The sequence below is a fragment of the Gorilla gorilla genome, chromosome 14 (genome assembly GCF_029281585.2).
Source record: "Gorilla gorilla gorilla isolate KB3781 chromosome 14, NHGRI_mGorGor1-v2.1_pri, whole genome shotgun sequence".
In the NCBI taxonomy this organism is placed as follows: domain Eukaryota; kingdom Metazoa; phylum Chordata; class Mammalia; order Primates; family Hominidae; genus Gorilla; species Gorilla gorilla.
In genome coordinates this window covers 94,624,318-94,640,999 of record NC_073238.2, presented here as the reverse complement: position 1 = coordinate 94,640,999, position 16,682 = coordinate 94,624,318, and the positions used below count along the sequence as shown (strand labels likewise).

Below are 16,682 nucleotides of genomic sequence, written 5' to 3'. Positions count from 1 at the left end.
ATTCCCTACTTAATAAATGGTGCTGGGAGAACTGGCTATCTACATGCAGAAAATTAAAAGTGGAAACCTTTTTTACACCTTATTCAAAAATTAAGTCAAGATGGATTAAAAACTTAAATGTAAAACCCAAAACTATGAAAACCCTAGATGAAAATCTAGGCAATACCATTCAGGACATAGTCATGGGAAAAGATTTTATGATGAAATCACCAAAAGCAATTACAACAAAAGCTAAAATTGACAAATGATATCGAATTAAACTAAAGAGCTTCTGCACAGCAAAAGAAACTGTCATCAGAGTGAACAGACCCCTACAGAATGAAAGAAAATTTTTTCAATCTATCCATCTAACAAAGGTCTAATATCCAGAATCTATTATACAAAGGACTTAAACAAATTTACAAGAAAAAAAACAAGCAACCCTATTAACAAGTAGGCAAAGGATATGAACAGGCACTTCTGAAAAGAAGACATTTAAGCAGCCAACAAACATATGAAAGAAAGCTCAACATTACTGATCATTAGAGAAATGCCAATCAAAACCACAATGAGATACCATCTCATGCCTGTCAAAATGGTGATTATTAAAAAGACAAGAAACAACAGATGCTGGCAAGGCTGCAGAGAAATAGGAACACTTTTACACCTTGGTGGGAATGTAAATTACTTCAACGATTGTGGAAGACAATGTGGCAATTCCTCAAACCAGAATACCATTTGACCCAGCAATCCCATTATCGGTTATATACCCAAAGGAATATAAATTATTCTATTATAAAGATACACACATGCATATGTTCATTGCAGCACTATTCACAATAGCAAAGACATGAAATCTATCAAATGCCCATCAATTGTAGACTGGGTAAAGAAAATGTGGTGTATATACACTATGGAATACTATGCAGCCATAAAAGGAATGAGGTCATGTCCTTTGCCGGGACATGGATGGAGCTGGAAGCCATTATCCTCAGCAAATGAAGGCAGGCACAGAAAACCAAACAATGCATGTTCTCACTTATAAATGGGAGGTGAACAATGTGAACAGATGGACATGAGGAGGGTAATAACACACACTGGGGCCCATCAGTGGGGCGAGGTGAGGGAGAGCCTCAAGAAAAATAGCTAAAAATAGGTGGTGGGTTGGTAGGTGCAGCAAATCACCATGGCACACATTTACCTATGTAACAAACATGCACATCCTGCACATGTACCCTGCATCTTAAAATTTTTTAAAAAATCAGTGTTTCAAGAAGATAAATCTGGAATTTGTGTGCAGAATTCTTTTTTCCAGAAAGAAAAGAACAGAGATGAAAATACCAGTTATAGTGAAAGCTACTGCAAAAATCCAGGAAGTATATGATAAGAATGCCTATTAAAATATTTAAGTATTCTCTATAAGAATACTTTACATATTAAGAAAATGCAAAAATGAATTTAGAATAAAAATAAACTGAGATGGCCATGGGTACAACATAGGCTAAAAATAAACACAGAATATTTCTCAACACTTCTCTGTGGCATCAGTGAGCCCTTTGAATGAAAGGCTGAACTTAGCCTGGACAAGCAATTGTATTGAACAGTGTCATCTGAGACAATTAAGATAAATATTTATTTTAACGCCTTTAAATGAAAAAAAATTATTTTACTCCTTCTAGAAGTGAATAATATACTCACTCCCTCATAATAGTTGCTCCTTAGCTTTACCTGCATTTGAAATAGCAGGAGTTTGGGGTTCATTAATTAAATCTATGGCAACTACTTTCAGTAAAATCGCCATTAAACAATCGCTAGTGGTAATTAACACAACTTTTAAAATAATTGGTAAGAGAAAAAGCTGACAGCTTAGTAAAGCATGTTGGGGGGTGAACAAACTTTTTGACACCATATTCCTTTTCTTTGATAAACTCAGTGAGGATGAAAAAGCTTTTCAAATTGGCTGATTTAACAACCTCTGTCCCACTAGAGAAAAATCTCTTCAGTCTGATGAGGCTGAAGCAATCTAAATGGAAATATTGGTTCCCACAGATTTCTATAGGCTTTGATGATAAAACCTTCTGCCTGGTATATTTCCTTTTGATCTAGCTGAAAAAGGATGCTGGGAGAGGCTAGGACCAGGCTCCTTCAATGACCAGCTGCTGATACAGCTGTGGCTTGTTAAGGCCACAGGACAAGGAACAGTTCCAACATGCTCCCTGTTTTATCACATTCTTAACATTATATTACTAAGAAAATTGATATCCACACAGATGCAGACTTATGGCGTGTTCTGAAGGCCAAATGAATTGTAAAAATGATGAACCAGCTACATATTTCAAGAAATTATTAAGATGTAAATGCTTATCAATAAAACCTTTCTTCCAACTTAGAGATCTGAAAACAGAGATCTGCTTTTAGATAGTTTCCTTGTCTATGACTGATGGGGAGAGAGTTTAAATTCTCTGGAGAAACACACTTTCTGGTCTCAAGTATCCAGACGGATTTGCATCCTGGATCTAACCTCAGAGGCTTAAGGAGTGCTACAGAAGGCCTCCAGCTGATATGGGGATCTTAGCTATGACTCTCGCTGCTTTCCATTAAGGAAATGAGAAACAACTCATTTTTACAAGGTGCTAACTAAGCTTGGCTGAGCAGCCCAACTGAAAAATCAAACATGCCCAAACACTTCATGTTTATAAAAACAAACTCCATTAACATGCCTGGCTTCCCTTTTCATAAAATTGAAGATGATTTATTACATATCTTAGAGCAGTCCAATTTTCCTATAAAATGCATGTTCTGTATTATGTTTGGCACATTTTAGACGATCAATGTGTAATTGTTCAATTGAATTACAATGGATTTGTTTTCCATGAAAATGATAATGGAGAATTTTACAGAACCTGTGATGACCCAATGGCATAAAATAGAGGGATTATACAAGCTATAAGAACTGGTATGCACTCCAGAAAGGAAGTTAAGCTTTTTTTTTAATGCCACAGTGTTCACCCTTCCAAAGTCAGCCTTAAAAGGAAGAAGTCCAAATTCTCTAACAACTTACTCCACTGAGTTGGGCCTCATTACAAGTCTCTTTAGTGTAATGCATGCATCTACAATCCCATATTAACCTTATTATTTAAAGTATTGTAGTAAACCCAATCCTAGGACTTTTCTAAATTTCTTAAAAATATTTCCAGTATAATCTCTACTATTTTTCATTATTCACTTAAAAAAAGGAGATTCAATAAGAAGGAAAGGATATAAAACAATCATCTCTGTACCTACTCACTGAAATATAATATGCAGAATTGAAACCCTCTGTTTACCCATCCCTGATCCAATTATTTGCCCTTGATCCTCAGAAGTAACAACTTACTCTGATTTATCCAACTCTTAACTGAAATTTTCTCACCCCCTGTGGCCTAGGAACAAGGAAGAATAACAGAGTCATAGTGAAAATTAGTTTTACTTTTAATTTTTGCAAAGCACAGACTTAGCAGGGTTACGATGATTTCATGTGTTTTTCAGAAGACACTGGTTCTCTTAACCCTATTGTGGAGATATGCTTACTACTCTTACTGAAATGTTGGCCAAGAAGAAACAGACATTGTAGCGGTCTCAAAACCCATGCTTCTCTCATTACACTACGCAACCTAGTCCCCTCTCTTGCACAAGAGGTCTCTAGCGTTCTCTATGCACAGCCAAGTGCAGTTTTCTGCCCTTCTCTAATGCCATGTCTGTGTCCTAAAGAGGAGAGCAAATTTGAAGCTTCATAATAATGACATTCACAACTTCCAGTCACTTCTTTAGAGCTCTGGTCTGTTCCAGAGCAGGGTGTGCACACCCAAGGCAGGAGCAAATTGAGCCATTAGGTGATGGACAAATGGCATTTTAATTCTCATTTAAATGTATTTTGATCTAAAGCAAAGAGGAAATTGAATATTAATACAAATAGTAGTAGTATATATACAATTCATGAATAAATATACATATATTGAGGGTGCATGCTCAAAAGTTTTTCTTGTAATTTTTAACTGATAAAAGAGAGTAATCAAATATATTTAGAGAGCGCAGATCCAAATAATTCATGTTTACTATCTGTCTTACCTGAGGAAAAATAGTTTCAAGACATGTTGTGTGATTTTAATCACATGCAGGTAATACTGATGTAGTTTTATATACATATACATACCAGATTAAAATAAATTATTTACCTCTGTTCCCATAGAAAATGATACAGTTCCTAGAACTTTTAGTTTAGCTGAGTACATATAACTAAATATTCGCTATTCATCAGCTGCACACTCTAGGTCTATTTTGAAAGACATTTTTATTTTATAATACACTTTTAGCTCTAAAAGATTTTTAATTTGTTTTGTTTGAGAACCAGAGTTTAAAATGTCCAGAAGAGTTTTTCAGTTGAGGATAGTTAAAATTAAAATTGTAAATAGTTACTTATTACTCCAATATTTATTGAGAATCTACTATGATACAGTAATGATACAAAGGTTAAAAAATAAATATTTTGTATTTGCTTTTTTTCAAGTGCTAAGAATAAGTAATGAGCAAAAGATCATTGGTGGTTCCTATCTTCAAGGAATTTACTAAGAAATATAAAAGTTGAAATAAATTAGAGAAAATCTTTTAAGCAAAGTATGAACAAAGTCATGTAGACTGTGTCTCTTCCATGTCCACCCTACTCTGCTCCTTCTTTCAGATTTCCTCTTCTATGAGCACTGCTCAAACCAAACAAATAAACAAAAACCAAACAGATCCCTAGACTTGCTCGTCATTTCCCATATCTCAGGATCACTCAATATTCTCATTCTCCTGACCTTCACCTCCCGTGTCAACTTCTTTATTTTACCTGACCAACTTTATTTGGGTGATATTGAGTTTAATTTGATTGACTAATCCTGGCTCTTCTGAAATTCCTCCCTGGATCCACAGACAGTCCTGAAAAAGGGAGGCCAAGAGCAGGACTTAGGAACCCCAGAGCAGGCTAAAGAGGAAGAATTTTTATGAGGTAGGCTTTTGAAGGTGGCATAAATTATTTCACATAGACCAGCTAACTCGGTCAGTTGAATTTGGGAAAGCTTGTGAGTCCCTCTGCTGTTGGACATTTTCTTTCATTTTAATGATCCTTAAATTGTTCAAAGTAATTATCATTTTAAATTCATATATTAGGGTCTCTTTAATTGGGAGCCTTTTATAGGGCCACAGCAACTTCCTTTGGATGTATTAAGCTTGCTGTCTTCCCCCACAGCACAAGGCTCTATGCACAGCAAGCACTTATTCTTCCTACGAACATTTATTGGATACTGCCTCAAACAAGACATGGTGATAGTGATGTGGAGGACACAAAGATGTATGCACAAAGCAATAACATGCCATTTTGACCAAGAAAATGAGGATTATGTTATCTAAATGTTGTGAGTATTTGGTATCTTAAAAATAAATTTTGGACATTGCTTTCAGCTGCACATCTTGCAGCACTGACAAATATATAGTGTCAATATAATACTATTATGTTTCCATTCCCACATCATCAGTCACAGGCTTATCTGTTTTACACAGTCACAGTTTCAAAGCATTTGGGAGACTTTATGGTGGGTAATGATTTAGGAAGAGATGAGAATGGTTGCACGTTTTGTAAAGAGTTGTGAGTGTATTTACTGGGAATGATGATGATGATCATGATGATAATGATAAGGTCCCCAGCTGTCTGTTGAAGTCCCTTTCTGGGAAACAGCTGGAAACTCATTCTCTAAAGATCGCATCTGGCTTGATTTGCCAGCACTCAAATCCCATTGATCTGGTTCTGTTCTAGCCCTCTGTACTCAACAGTTCAAAGAGCAGGGAGGCCTGTAAAGAAATTACTGCCATATTGTTCAATCAGCCACAGTGAGCCATATATACGATTATAATTAGGAACACATTAAGGGAAGCAGCTCAGTGGAGATAAGCTGCCTGACTGCATACGCTTTTTGATGAGGGCTTAGCGCCAATCCGAAAAGAAAAAGATTAAATGTTTGTTACCAATCCTTTTGAACTTGTGGCAGAACATGTGGTAAAGTATTTTTGATTCAAATTAAAAGCATCCTAGGATAAAAATAACCCTGTTCTCCCAGGCCATTCCAAGTGAAACCATTTGGAGACTGATTTATTGTATCGCCCTTAACCTCTTTCCACCAGCATGATTAACGTAAGCATTTCTGAATCCCTTATAAGCCTGGACAGGTATTTGTCTTGTTACACATCTGTGGAACAAATGGCAATACAAATTATACACTCAACAGATGTAAGTTTTCAAAGGCCAGGCAAATTTAATTTGACTGTGCATGTAAATGAAAAGTTCATTGAGCTCCAAGGTCAGTGATGTGGGTTGCAGGTAAAGAGGATTGTTGCATCAAACATCACCAACAGGCCAGGGATTCAGAAACCCTCAAAGGGAGCTTCCTAAGCCAAGCAAAGAAAATATAAGCTGCTGCTGCACCACCAAGGAGACAAGCATAGAGAAGGCTGCAAAAGAAAGGGACAGCTTGACCACTACCATCTCGAAAGCCTTTATACAGTCATTGGAAAGAAAAAAAAAGGCAAGATGACCATACCAAATATTTTAAGCTTCCATGACAAGAGGAAGCATGGTTTAGTGGTTTCTTCTGGAATTGGAGAATAGAAAGTTTGTTCCAGATTTAGTCTCTTCCTTCCTCTGTGGCCTTTGGCAAGACTCTTAGCCTCTCTGTGCCTGTTTAACTGTAAAATTGGGATATTAGTGTTTCCCACTTCACAGGTTTCTAAGGTTTAGTATCTTTCTACAGTGATGTTGACCTGTTTAAAATAATACTACATATTATACATTTCATGAGTCCAGAAAATTTGTAACCACGTGAACTTATCTGCCAAAGGAATAATTTAGTTTAAGTTGTTTTTAATTAGATCATGTGTTCTTAAAATTTCTGTGAACAGTGAAATTTATTTATTTAGTGGTCCTAAATGCTAATTTAAGAAAACCTCAATTATAATATTTTCTCACAGTGTCTCAGTTTTTCCCCAAGACACACCCACATACACATACACATACACACACACACACTTTCCTCATGTCCTCTTCCCATTCTAAATTTTGAGGTGTTTTGGCCTCTCTATAATCTCTCCCTTAGTAAAGTAGATATTGTCAATAGTAGTAACACTAAGCTTCTGGAAGCAATAAAACTAAATAATTAATACCACAAGGAAACACATAATGTCAGAACATAGTTGGTTAAACCAAGGGATAAGACTCTAATATGGAAAGTGTCTTGTGAATTTCTAAGAGAGGGAAAACTTGCCTAATAACAGTTTTGTACCCCTTTACCACTGAATTCCCTCAGGTCTAGTGTTCTGAAGAAAACAATCTGGGAAAAACAATTTGGGAATAACCTAAAGTGTTTTGATACACCTGTGTTCTTTGAGCAAGATGAGTAAAAGTGAGGCCTTTTAAACAACAAGGAAATTATTTCCAAATGCAAATGTGCTTGATTGAGAATGCATATTTGCTTTTAGAAAGAAGATGAAGGCAAAGGGGATAGGTAGAGTACTCTTTTCTTCTCTTGCTCCCACCGGGAAGAATATGCTGCTATTACTTTTTTTGTTTTGTTTGTGTGCTTTGATTCTTTCCTGTAGAAATAACAAGAATAAAAGTATTTGGTGTAACCTAACTTTCTCTATTGTAAGTCTGTGCTAATTACCAGAAAGTCAAACAAATTGAACCTGTAGTTTATGACAGTTTTATAAATAAACATTTTATGTGTAATTGATCCCTAGTGTTCTTTGAAATGCCAATTAGGAAACTCTTGCTGCTTTATAGCCATTAGTCAGGGAGAGATGGACTGATGACTTCACAGTGGTGTGAGAATAGCTCACTGCCTTACTCCTAAATGGCAAAGTTAAAAAGGGGCAAGGGACATCTTTCAGGTAAAAGAGGTGTATATGAAAATGAAAATCCAAGAACAACTGTCACAGCTGATAGCTAGGTAGCCACAGCACCCTTCTTGTAAGTGTCTTTGCACTGATTGCTTTGGGGGCCTGCCTTCTCCATTAAACCTTGGAGGTCAGAGATGACATCTTATTCATTTCCTTTTTCCTGGAATGTTCTGTGATGCTTAAATCAGATTAGGCACCTGTCATGCATTTACAGAATTAAACTGACAGCAAGTGATTTGGAACAACAGTACTTATAAAAATATACTCACTAACACTTAGATACTGAAGTTGAGTCTTACATTCAAAGTAAAATAGAGAAACACCGTATTTACCTAGGTATTTTTGGCCAGAATATACAGCTCATTTGTGGCAGAAAAAGATGACAAAAAGTATAAATATCTTAGAACATTTGTATTGTTCAAATGCAATGTTTATCTACACAATTTATTTTTTGAATCAATGTGGGGAAGTTTACTAATATCCTGGGTAAATGTCACTACTTGGTTATAATCTGTTGAGGTGGTTTTGTATTCTTGGTTCTTCTGTCGTGAAAGTGATCCTCAGTGCTCTGGGTCATCTGGAATGACCGGGAATAATCCTGCCCTCAATGTTCTCATCCAAAACTTTGATAAAGTATTACATTCATGGCCAATGAAAGAATTCAGTGGTGCAAAAATTCAGAATTTCATTTAGCTAATCAACAATCTTGGAATGTGGGTTTTCAGTCTCCAAATATGTTCTCATCCAGCCTGGCTTTCTTTAATATACACAAGGATATACCAAGATCTTGTCAAATACTTGGCTGACAAAGATATATTTTGATTCTACTGTAATTGTAAGTCTACTGTTACTATGGTATCTGTCCCAAAGCTGACACTTACCTATTGCATAGTAGAGCTAAAACAATCATGAAGATTGGCATGGTTAAGATTCTTATGAACAGAAAGATCAGTACATGCCAGATAGTGTTCACACTGGACTACATACCTTCATAGACTTGTCTTCGCTGACATTAATACATTCACTGCCATTAAGCTTATATTTATTAAACATATGGCCAGTAACTTAGCTTCCTCAGTCTTCCCTGCCTTTGAGCTGTTGGGATGTGAATCATATACTTAATATGCTTGTTTTGTAATGCCTTCGTTTTCCTCTGAAATGTCAAGTAAATTCCATAAAATACCTTTAGTTTATGGCTTTTGGATTTTAAGCATAGCCCTTTGAAGTTATAGACAGATCATGGTGCCAGAGTGAATTAATTGGAACATTTCCCATAAGCTTTAAGAATATTTTAAAAACTAGAAAATGAAGTGAGAGAATCCCAGTACGTATGAGAATTTAATAAAGACAAAAATAGTAATTTATATACGTGTATACACATAAATTTAATCACATATTATATAAAATAACATGAATGTATGTATTTAAAGGAATTAGAAAATGAAATTTATAAAAAAGGGACTAAGCACAGATACTATGTGAACAAGTCAAAATACCATTTCTAACAAGTTGAAACTGTTAAACTAAATTAATTAAATAATTTCTGACACTGTCATGTCAGCTCTTACTATCACAATGTTTCAAAATTACAAAGTGCTTTCCCATTAGTTATCTCACATAAAACTCAAACCCATGCCTATGATTAAACATAAGGATGAAAAACAAATATCAAGAATCACTGTCATATGCAACTTGCATCCAATTTTGTAAATTTAGCTCAGGAAACTGATAATGCTTTCAGATTGAATTTCTAAAGTCATTTCCTAAAAGAAAAGATTAAATTATACACTTTTATTTAAAATTTATTACCATTTTATAAGACCACAACATCTAAATGATGCTAAAAGCAAAGTATAGAAATGGAACACTTAGAGGCAAGAGGCTGGGCCTGAGAATTTCAGTATTCCACCCATGAAGCTGTGGGTCCTAACATGCTTTTAAAAAGACCCAGCTGAGCTGGGAATGGGAGAATCACAGCTTCTCATCTCAGCTTTACAGAGAACTTGCAATGTGACTTTGAGTAAATCACTTGACCTTTCTGAGCTTTTGATTCCCTATAGGTAATAATCCTGGCCTTATCTCCCTCATTGTTTCAAAAATAAAATGAGATGGATGATTTATGTGAAAGCACTTTGAAAAGTAAAATGTGCTATATTATTATTCAAACAAGGCATTATCCTCTCAAACCTACTTAGAAGGGGTTTGTAAATGAAATACTGCATATTAATGTGATCTTGGTCTTCAGAGAACTTGGATTCTCTGGGCACCATTACAGTCTCAGCTATTTTTCAGCACAGCATAAATTATGTGCTCCAAACAAGTACTCAATACCCTTCAGAAGCCTAAGAGGCGAGTGTGAGGCTGCTTAGTGCCCCTAAAATAGGTACCACTGTACAGAAAGGAAGAGCGTTTAAGAAAACAGTGAACAGGCTCTGCCTGCCAAGTCTGTGCTTGAGCTGCAGTTTCTCATGTGCACGGGTGTTGAGAATAAAGAAAGCATGTCTAAAAACCCAAGTCTAGGCAGGAATTTCTATAGCCTCTGGTTATTTTACCGAGTTACTATAATAGATGCATGTCCATGCATAAGTGTGAATATACACAAACATGACATTATAAAAGGAGATAGCTTTGCCATGTTACACACCCAATTCACAAAATGGCATCAGTTCCTTAAGCCTTATTTGCTATTGTAATCGGGTCCTTCTGCAAGCATGTTTCATGCATTTTTGATCCTCGAGTCATTTATCTATGCTACAATATTCGAGGTATTCACAAAGTGCATTTTTCCCCCACAATTGTATGTTTAGATTCCATCTCTGAAATAATTCTTTTCCTACTTACAAGTCTTAGAAATGCCTAAATAGTTTGTTACTGTTGTTCTTAAAGCCCCAGGGCTTCAGGACGAGGCATAACTTGGAAAAATTTGGTTATAACTTTTCTCAATCTGAGGACCCTGCCTCAATCTGGGAATTCTCAGTGGCATTTTACTAGAACTACCAAGTATGTTCACCTGTGAGGTTTCAGAGGCTGTAAGATCTCTAGAGCAAGGTCCCCTGTGTGTCCATATGCACCTTGGCCTTTATTCTCCCACAGTCCCTTAAAGGTAATGGTAATGCATTCTCCTAGGCACACAGTAAAAAAGCCTGATTCCTGGTCACCAAGGCCCTTGTGGCTGCCATGGCTTCTGGAAGCCCTCACTATCAGAAAAGAATTTTTCTTCCTGCAACGTGGCTTAATGGTTAAGCATTTGAATTAAGCATGGTATGGTCAGAGATTTGAACTGACATCTGAGACCAATCGGGTATGTGACTAAAGTGTCTTAACTTCTCAGGTCCTCTTTCTTCATCTGACAAACGGACATCATATTTTCTAACTAAAAGGATGGTGAAGAGGATTAAATGAAATGGGTGCATAGAAAGTGCCAGGTGCACTCAATCGATGGCAAGTAGTAGTTGCAGTAAAACAACAGCCATTGGAAGTATCACTCTCCACTGCTGCAATAGGAAAAAGTGCAGAGTTATAAAGGAGAGTAAGCCTATTAAAAGACAGAAAAAAATATTCTTTAAACTTGAAGGGAGACACGCTATACACATCAGTTGGTAAGAGTGTAACTATGCAGACAGCTTTCCTGTCCATAAATCACAGGTCAAGCTACATAAAATTTGTACAAGGAAATCAGGAAGAGGTAGTCTCCACTCTCTTGGGTGAACTCCTGAACAGCTCTATAGCAAAGCAAGAGAGAAAGAATAAATCTAAAAACGCTTAGTACATTTGAAGTATTCGTATATGTAGTTTAAGATGTATGTGATATTACAAAACAATGTACAGCCATATGTACACCTAGGACTATAAACTTCAGGCTGGAAGAACTGGCTTCTATGCCCTGGTATGGCTGCTCAGGTGCAATGGTGTCTTTAGTTTCTTTCTTTTGAGACAGAATCTCACTCTGTTGCCCATGCTGGAGTGCAGTGGCATGATCTTGGCTCACTGCAACCTCTGACTTCCAGGTTCAAGTGATTCTCCTTCCTCAGCCTCCCCAGTAGCTGGGATTAGAGGCACACACCACCACGCCTGGCTTTTTTTTTTTTTTTTTTTTTTTGGACTTTTAGTAGAGACAGAGTTTCACCATGTTGCCCAGGCTGGTCTCGAACTCCTGACCTCAGGTGATCCACCCGCCTCGGCCTCTCAAAGTGCTGGGATTACAGGTGTGAGCCATCATGCCCAGCCTGGTGTCTTTAGTTTCTAGTCTTGTCTTTTAAAGAAGAGATCAGGCTTGTCTGAGTAGTTCCTGTGGGCACAGCTGGGGATAGAAGCAGCCCTGATTTATAGCATTTGCCAATTTCCATGGTGTAAACGCTCTCACCATGAGACTTCACCGAAAACAAAATTGAGAAGACATGCACACAATGGCATCTCACGAGGCAGTGCTAAGAGGCTCCACCACACCACTGCATAAGCGGAACTGTCACTGAAGGTGGATGCTGTTCAGATGAAGATTTCAGCACACTGCACGTCTCAAGTGACTTCCATGTGCCTGGTCCTATTTCTGTCTTCAGCCTGAATTATTCCCATTTCCTTACATATTTTTCCCCCGGATCTTACCTTTTTGTCCCTAAGTCCCCCCTGTTGCTCTGCTATGAAGTATGGGCAATCTGCAACCTTCTGACTGAAGACAACAAAAGACAGATGTAAAAAAGCAGTCATTTACGGAAATATGGGGACCTGGATTTCTAATAATGCTGTTAGTTTGTAAAAAAGCTTATTTTATTCAAGATTCACTATATTGTGTGTCCAGAGTAAGTTGCAGATACTCAAGTTCAGGTCCTTACAATCCTTACAACTGCACATATGGTCTATTTTCCACACACTTTAATATGGTCTATCAACTTCCTCTCTCTCCACCCTACCCAGTCTGCGCAGCGCTGCCAGATATATCTTTCTGAAATAACACTTGGATCACATTTCTTACTCAGAAATTCTAGTGGTTTCCCAGTCCCTTCAGAAAAAAAAGCTCAAATTCTTAGCCCTCAAGGATCTTCACAGTTAGAATACCAATGGCTTCAGGTGCCTTTTCATCCCCTCCTCTCCTGAGCTCTTTACCCAAGCCTAATTGCCATCTGTTCCTGCCTCTGAACTCACATCTTCCTTTATAGAGAGAACATTTTCACTTTGTCTTCAACTGCTGTTTTGGATGGAATGCTTGTTTCCCTCAAATTCATATGTTGAAACCCTATCCTCTAATGTGATGGGTAGGTGTTAGGAGACGGGGTCTGTGGGAGGTAAGTAGGATTAGACGAGGTCGTGAGGGTGGAGGCTTCATGAATGAGATTAGCGCCCTTTTAAAATGAGACATGATACTAAAGAGCATGCTTCCTTTCTCTCTCTCTTCCTCCCCACAACCCGCTGCCATGTGAGGATACCATGAGAAGGTACCCATCAGCAAACCAAGAAGTAAACCCTCACCAGACACTAAATTTTTTAGCACCTTGATCTTGAACTTCCCAGTCTCCAACTGTAAGAAATAAATATTTGTTATTTAGGCCACTCAGTTTATGGTGTTTTGTTACTGTATCCCAAGCTAAGACAATGACTTTCTTCATACTTTCTTCAGTCCTGACTTCAAAGTGTACTTTTTCTGTGACTCTATTCTGACAATCCTATGTAATTCTCTTTTTTTCTCTGAAGTCACTCAGTTATCTTATCTATACCTCTTAAATTGCTCATATGATACACTGTTTGCTATTGCATCTATTTGTTTACATAATCTGCTCAAGTGGGTTACCAGCATGAAAAGCACCAGGATATCTTTGACTATTCTGCCAGCATTCTCCAATAAATGTTTCTGTTATGACATAAATATTTCATATTCCCACTGTCCAATATGATAGCCATTAGCTACATTGTGGCTACTGAGTACTTGACATATGGCCAGTGCAAATGGGAACTGAGCTTTATTTTTATTTATTTTAATTCAGTAAAATTTAAATCTAAAGAGTCACAGGTGAATAGTATCTACATACTGGACAGCATAGCTAGACCCTCCATGACCGTAGCACAATGTCTTTTACTCTGGAGCTGCTCAACAATTATTTGTTAAAGGAATCAATGAAACTCCCTTATAAATCACAACATAACCCCAAACTGCCTTATAGAGCATTCCTAGTTTCTAATCATCCTCTCCTGCATTCTGTGACCATGTCCTCTTTGACCTTTCTAATCTCCCAAAACTCTTTTGGGTAATCTTGTTTACAATAGCCACAGGATGGATTTAGATGTTCACAAGTACACAGTCTGCTTCCAGCCCACTAAGACTCTCTAAGGTGAGCTCTGAGCATTTCAAGATTAGAGCTTTTGAGAGGAAGCTATTTGTTTTGACAGGCTCATCTCCACCCTTCAGGGCCAATATGCCAAAGCCTGGGTGTTTTGTTTGTTTATTTGTTTGTGAAGGAGTTTCACTCTTGTTGCCCAGGCTGGGGTGCAATGGCACGATCTTGGCTCACCGCAACCTCTGCCTCCCAGGTTCAAGTGATTCTCCTGCCTCAGCCTCCCGAGTAGCTGGGATTACAGGCATGCGCCACCCCCACCCCCGGCTAATTTTGTATTTTTAGTAGCGATGAGGTTTCTCTGTGTTGGTCAGGCTGGTCTCAAACTCCTGACCTCAGTTGATCTGCCTGCCTGGGCCTCCCAATGTGCTGGGATTACAGGTGTGAGCCACCACACCCAGCCACCTGAGTGTTATAGTCTCCAGGTAGGTAGAAATTGTCCTACCACTTTGGGCCACTTTTGTCGTGCTGTTTAAATACAGAAAAGTCTAAATTTTAGTTTCTCATAGATGAAACATGGTTAATCCTGGTTAAAAAATATAAAATAGTTTAATTTGTAGCAAATAATCTTATGTATTATTGTGCATTCACTTGCACAGATGGCAGCACAGTTCGTTTGCAATTTAAGGAGTCTAAAATAATGTAAACACTCTGTTTCAGTGGCATTGAAGAAAAACTAAAAAATTCTTTTTCTCAAACAACTTGGAAAATGCTAAACTTCATTGAGAAATAACTTAGGATATAATTTTAAAGTGAAATGGACCTTAGACATTAGTGAGTCCATCACACCCATTTTACACATAACAAATATAATTGTGGTCATTTAAAATTGTTTTAATAAAACTATTAGTAAATGTTTGACTACAGCAGAGATAAATAGAAATTTATCCTATTTTTGTAAAATTCTCCATTAATTAACGGACTCTTAGTTTATAGGACTATTAAAACTGATTTTATTTACAATAAGCAAATTAAATTAGATCATTGAACTTTATAAACATAAAAAGTAAAATGCTGTTTTTATTCTTCACTCTCTAGCAGTCATTTGGAACCAGGTAATGTAATAACATCTGTCTCCTACAAAAAGTTCAATGTCTGTAAGAAAAGGAAACATTTACTTATTTGTCCTGTGTTTTTATTAGACACTGGGCTTTGCAGATGTCACTTTCTATGAATAGTTCACCCCAAAATTTGGCTGTACTCCTTACTAGCTTCTGTTTCTTAGAAGGCATTTAGAATTGCATCACGTTTTGATTTAGCACATGTGCACATTCACACACACACACAAATGAGAATTGAGAGTTAAATGTAATTAAATATTTTATAGTACAACATAAGTCACAGAAGATATATTTTCTGAAGTTTGTGTTAACCAATAAATACTCTGTAGAAAAATTAGAAAACTCTCCTAGGCAACTAATCATTTTATATTTTGCTTTCCATTCCCATACAATCTTTGACTTCCAATTACACTGAATTATGAGACCTGTTATACTACACAATGATTGTATTGTTCTACTGCAAATCCACAATTTCAGCATCAAAAGGAATACAAATTTGCTTTCAAGATACTGATACTAAAACGTATTCTCTGTCAATTGACAATTTCTCTAGGTCTAAATGTAATAGACTGTAAAAAGACATACTGGGTGGCAAGATTAATAATATAACACACTTAAATGAATGCAATGTTGTTATCTCTGAATTCGCATAGTACCTAACTAAGCCAAAAGATGCTGCCAGAATATTTTGTCAGTTAGAGGTTATATAGCACTTTACAGTATAGATAAGAATAAAGTGTACAAAATAGAATCTTTTATACAGGAGTATCCTAATGAAGAGGTTATTAAATTGTTCTACCTTTAAAATTTCATTACATTCATTCACCTACCTTGGTTTTCCCTACTAATGTGCTCATAAATCCCCTTCTACACAAAATACAAGAGTCCTCTGTAGCTTAGCGTGTTGTTTTTATCTTAGATTACAATTAGGATGTTACAGTAGACCAGGGATTTTTTTTTTTTTTATTGTTCTGTTTTGTTGTAAGTTCTCAGTTTAGCATCCAGGATAATCAGTTTGGTCTGAGACACACAGATACTTCATGCTACATCACTATAACCTGTTGGACTGATGACCCAAAGGCAGTTATGGTTTTGTGTTTTTATTAGAAACAGTTCCAAACTGCTGAGCCACTCACTCTTTCAAACGGCATGCTCACAATCAGTCTAAAATCTTTCTTCACCAGCAAATGCACAGCATGAAATAGGTCCGTATTTTAAACAACTTAGCTTACATTATGTTCAAGACAACAGACTTTAGAGTTAGTTGGTGTATTCCAGCAGCATTGAGACAATGTGAAGGCAGTATGTGGTTCTCTTGAGAAACAGTCACAGCTGAAGCTATGACTCAAAACCA

The 16,682-nt window shown here is 36.9% G+C and overlaps 1 long non-coding RNA gene across 1 annotated transcript in view; it reads right to left on the bottom strand.

The window, feature by feature from the left end:
* Positions 1 to 3,432: 3,432 nt before the first annotated feature.
* LOC109029364 (uncharacterized) overlaps positions 3,433 to 16,682 on the bottom strand; it is a 45,390-nt gene continuing 32,140 nt past the window's right edge. The window contains exons 2-6 of the long non-coding RNA XR_002008426.2: positions 12,547 to 12,610; positions 8,932 to 9,039; positions 6,591 to 6,735; positions 4,847 to 4,935; positions 3,433 to 3,897 (exon numbers count right to left, since the gene is read on the bottom strand). This is a non-coding gene — a long non-coding RNA (uncharacterized lncRNA). The remainder of the gene's footprint in view (positions 3,898 to 4,846; positions 4,936 to 6,590; positions 6,736 to 8,931; positions 9,040 to 12,546; positions 12,611 to 16,682) is intronic.